Source organism: Ranitomeya variabilis, chromosome 5, assembly GCF_051348905.1.
Source record: "Ranitomeya variabilis isolate aRanVar5 chromosome 5, aRanVar5.hap1, whole genome shotgun sequence".
Lineage (NCBI taxonomy): Eukaryota > Metazoa > Chordata > Amphibia > Anura > Dendrobatidae > Ranitomeya > Ranitomeya variabilis.
This window is the reverse complement of record NC_135236.1, coordinates 52469401-52475458: the sequence shown is the minus strand read 5'-3', so window position 1 is coordinate 52475458 and position 6058 is coordinate 52469401.

Sequence of the window (6058 nt, the reverse complement as noted above, 5' to 3'; positions counted from 1 at the left end):
CCGATGGCGGTTGTAAGTCACCTGATCCCCCCTTTGTAACGGATCACCATTTCGACTGCAGCAGGGGGTCTTCACATTATAGCTAGTGACAAAGACATCAGTTGGTAGCCCCGGTTCCTGTATGGAGCCCCATCCCCTCTTCGGGTGGTAGGCCAGTACAGTTCCCCGCTTTACCACGTCTTTCCTGCCGGGAGCAGACTTCTTACGTTGCGTGTCAGGTGGTTCGGTCTCGTCCCGATCTTTCCAGTGTTGGATCAGACATTGTTTATACTGCTCCCAGGTAAGTACCGCAAGGGTGAGGCCATCTTCCCGGGTCCCATCCGGCCCTGTCCAGGGGGCGTCCCACCGAAGGATCACCCCGTCTAGGCCCACACCTATGGGTTCTCCCATCTTGGTTGGTAGCGGCGGCACTAGCTTCCCCATCGCGTTGGAGGTGAGGATAACCCGCTCCACCAAGAAGGAACGATCATTGCCGGGGTGGGGAGCGGTCACGGGAGTGGGATCGATCAGGGGAGCTGGATCGGTCGGGAGAGCAGAATCGGCCAGGGGAGTAGGGATGTCGTCCATACCTGCGCCTGATGTGATTCCACCGATGTCGCTCAGGTCCGTTGACAAGGACACTGGAATCGGCTGCAGCCTGGACCGCGGCTCCTCCGGAGTCATCTCTGGACATAACCCCGCCCTCCATGATTCCGTGACTAGGATAGGCAGGCTCGGCTCCTCCACTGGTGCCTCCAAGGAGTCCAGGTCCCTCACCGGCGGTGGACGCGAGTCCTCTTCCGATGGGTGAGGACAAACCGGGATCACCTCGCCGTTGTTCGGGCACCTGCTGTTCATCGTCGCTATCCGGCATTCGGCGGCAATGCATGCATCTGACTCTGCCATTTCTCCAAGGTCGAGGTCCTCCTTCACCTCGTTCCCGCCATCGCAAGTCAGGGGGCGGTTCTCTGCTTTGAGGCAGGTCATCGCTTTGCAACAAGAGGCGCAGGGGGCGATCACCGCTTCTGGCGCCACTTTGGTAGTCCCCTCCCATGGCACGCCCTCCTGCTTCTCTGGCGTAGCAATGGCGGCGGTTTTTGGCGGGAACTTTTGGCGGTAAATGGCGCAGCACAGTCTTTGCAATAAAGTACAGTCCAAGCACAACAAATCACAGTTCCAAGGCACACATGACCTGATTCTTCAGGCTTAAGTAGATCCTGTTCGTGACGCCAAGTTGGAGCGCCCCCACACCGCCGCAGGGCTGAGGGGTACCCGGAGCCGGGCCTCTGGGATCTCAGTCCTGGGGTTGTCACGGTGGCTAGACCCGGTCCGTGGCCCTGTCTGTCAGTGGGGGACGTCCGGTGCAATAAGTGGTGTTGTAACGGTGCAGTTGTGGGGTGCAGGTCGCGATAAATAATGAGGACACCAGGTTGCAGTCTCTTTACCTCTTTAATCAAGATCTCTGGGTCCTCAATCCAGAATACGGCTCACCAGGCTGCGCAAGTCCGGCCGGTCCAATGACACTTCCAGAGTTCTCTTCACAGGAGGAAATCTGTGCCTTCCCCCTAGCGCTATGTGTTGTAGTCCTTCCCTGCTGTGCTTACGGAAAGTACCCCACAACTGTTGTGTCTGTTTCTGATGTTCCCTCACAACTCGACTAGATGATGTTCTGCTAATCCTCCGTCCCTCCCTGAGGTTCGGGTAGGAACGGCACCCGTTTGACGGGTAGGCCTGGAGTTCTTCCGGGACCCTAGAGACGCCCCTCTCCCACAATTGCCTCCCAAGACTTCATAGGTGATTTGAGTTAGACAGCCCGCCTGAGACTGACTGTCCTGCCGCTGTTTGGAGTATTGCTTGAAGCTGAATGTTGTTCTACTCCCTCGGCGTTCCGGCCACCGGTAGTGCGCCTCAGTAGGATGTTGCTTCGGTCTTACAGCACGACTCCTACTGGTATTTCTCCTTTGCGTGATCCCGTTTCTCACTCAGCACAATCTATCTCTCTTCTAATCCTTTCTTGGGCACCGCCGCTACCCGGAGCAGGCACGGTCCCGTTACGTTCGTTCTCGTTGCCAAGCCTCTGTCAGGATCCCACCCCTGACAGAGACCCTACTGTATCTTCCCCTACAACACCCTCTGCCACAAGGTGTTGCCTGGTTCCAACCCAGTCAGCTTTCTGATCTAACTTCCTGCCTGACCCCCAGTTTACCCACTATGGTGGGGAGTGGCCTAATGAATAGCACCCTTAGCTCCCCCCGGAGGCCCGGCTGTGAAATGTATTGGTGTCTGTGATACCTGGTCAGATGAACTCCTTCAGTGCCATCGGACGCACCATAGCTCCCCATAGTGGCGGAGCCACAGTACTGCAACGACCAGGACTCTGGGGCGCTGCATATAGATATATCATTATACAGCGCAGTGTGAATATTATCAGTATATATAGATATATCATTATACAGTGCGGTGTGATTATTATCAGTATATAGATATATCATTATACAGTGCAGTGTGATTATTATCAGTGTATATAGATATATCATTATACAGTGCAGTGTGATTATTATCAGTATATAGATATATCATTATACAGCGCAGTGTGAATATTATCAGTATATAGATATATCATTATACTGTGCAGTGTGATTATTATCAGTGTATATAGATATATAATTATACAGTGCGGTGTGATTATTATCAGCATATAGATATATAATTATACAGTGCGGTGTGATTATTATCAGTATATAGATATATCATTATACAGTGCAGTGTGATTATTATCAGTATATATAGATATATAATTATACAGTGCAGTGTGATTATTATCAGTATATATAGATATATCATTATACAGTGCGGTGTGATTATTATCAGTATATAGATATATCATTATACAGTGCGGTGTGATTATTATCAGTATATATAGATATATCATTATACAGTGCGGTGTGATTATTATCAGTATATATAGATATATCATTATACAGTGCGGTGTGATTATTATCAGTATATATAGATATATCATTATACAGTGCAGTGTGATTATTATCAGTATATATAGATATATCATTATACAGTGCAGTGTGATTATTATCAGTATATATAGATATATCATTATACAGTGCAGTGTGATTATTATCAGTGTATATAGATATATCATTATACAGTGCGGTGTGATTATTATCAGTATATATAGATATATCATTATACAGTGCGGTGTGATTATTATCAGTATATATAGATATATCATTATACAGTGCGGTGTGATTATTATCAGTATATATAGATATATCATTATACAGTGCAGTGTGATTATTATCAGTATATATAGATATATCATTATACAGTGCAGTGTGATTATTATCAGTATATATAGATATATCATTATACAGTGCAGTGTGATTATTATCAGTGTATATAGATATATCATTATACAGTGCGGTGTGATTATTATCAGTATATATAGATATATCATTATACAGTGCGGTGTGATTATTATCAGTGTATATAGATATATCATTATACAGTGCGGTGTGATTATTATCAGTATATATAAATATATCATTATACAGTGCAGTGTGATTAATATCAGTATATATAGATATATCATTATACAGTGCAGTGATTATTATCAGTATATATAGATATATCATTATACAGTGCAGTGTGATTATTATCAGTATATATACATATATTATTATACAGTGCAGTGTGATTATTATCAGTATATATAGATATATCATTATACAGTGCGGTGTGATTATTATCAGTGTATATAGATATATCATTATACAGTGCGGTGTGATTATTATCAGTATATATAGATATATCATTATACAGTGCAGTGTGATTATTATCAGTATATAGATATATCATTATACAGTGCAGTGTGATTATTATCAGTATATATATAGATATATCATTATACAGTGCAGTGTGATTATCAGTATATACAGATATATCATTATACAGTGCAGTGTGATTATTATCAGTGTATATAGATATATCATTATACAGTGCAGTGTGATTATTATCAGTATATATAGATATATCATTATACAGTGCAGTGTGATTATTATCAGTATATAGATATATCATTATACAGTGCAGTGTGATTATTATCAGTGTATATAGATATATCATTATACAGTGCGGTGTGATTATTATCAGTATATATAGACATATAATTATACAGTGCGGTGTGATTATCATCAGTATATATAGATATATCATTATACAGTGCAGTGTGATTATTATCAGTGTATATAGATATATCATTATACAGTGCAGTGTGATTATCAGTATATATAGATATATCATTATACAGTGCAGTGTGATTATTATCAGTATATATAAATATATCATTATACAGTGCAGTGTGATTATTATCAGTGTATATAGATATATCATTATACAGTGCAGTGTGATTATTATCAGTATATATAGATATATCATTATACAGTGCAGTGTGATTATTATCAGTATATATAGATATATTATACAGTGCAGTGTGGTTATTATCAGTATATATAGATATATTATACAGTGCAGTGTGATTATTATCAGTATATATAGATATATCATTATACAGTGCAGTGTGATTATTATCAGTGTATATAGATATATCATTATACAGTGCGGTGTGATTATTATCAGTATATATAGATATATCATTATACAGTGCGGTGTGATTATTATCAGTATATATAGATATATCATTATACAGTGCAGTGTGATTATTATCAGTATATATATAGATATATCATTATACAGTGCAGTGTGATTATTATCAGTATATATAGATATATCATTATACAGTGCAGTGTGATTATTATCAGTGTATATAGATATATCATTATACAGTGCAGTGTGATTATTATCAGTATATATAGATATATCATTATACAGTGCAGTGTGATTATTATCAGTATATAGATATATCATTATAAAGTGCAGTGTGATTATTATCAGTGTATATAGATATATAATTATACAGTGCAGTGTTATTATTATCAGTATATATAGATATATTATTATACAGCGCAGTGTGATTATTATCAGTATATATAGATATATCATTATACAGTGCGGTGTGATTATTATCAGTATATATAGATATATCATTATACAGTGCAGTGTGATTATTATCATTGTCTATAGATATATCATTATACAGTGCAGTGTGATTATTATTAGTGGATATAGATGTATCATTATACAGTGCAGTGTGATTATCAGTATATATAGATATATCATTATACAGTGCAGTGTGATTATTATCAGTATATATAGATATATCATTATACAGTGCAGTGTGATTATTATCAGTATATATAGATATATCATTATACAGTGCAGTGTGATTATTATCAGTGTATATAGATATATCATTATACAGTGCGGTGTGATTATTATCAGTATATATAGATATATCATTATACACTGCAGTGTGATTATCAGTATATAGATATATCATTATACAGTGCAGTGTGATTATTATCAGTGTATATAGATATATAATTATACAGTGCAGTGTGATTATTATCAGTATGTATAGATATATCATTATACAGTGCAGTGTGATTATTATCAGTATATAGATATATCATTATACAGCGCAGTGTGAATATTATCAGTATATATAGATATATCATTATACAGTGCGGTGTGATTATTATCAGTATATAGATATATCATTATACAGTGCAGTGTGATTATTATCAGTATATATAGATATATCATTATACAGTGCAGTGTGATTATTATCAGTATATATAGATATATCATTATACAGTGCAGTGTGATTACTATCAGTATATATAAATATATCATTATACAGTGCAGTGTGATTATTATCAGTATATATAGATATATCATTATACAGTGCAGTGTGATTACTATCAGTATATATAAATATATCATTATACAGTGCAGTGTGATTATTATCAGTATATATAGATAGATCATTATACAGTGCAGTGTGATTATTATCAGTATATATAGATATATCATTATACAGTGCAGTGTGATTATTATCAGTATATATAGATATATCATTATACAGTGCAGTGTGATTATTATC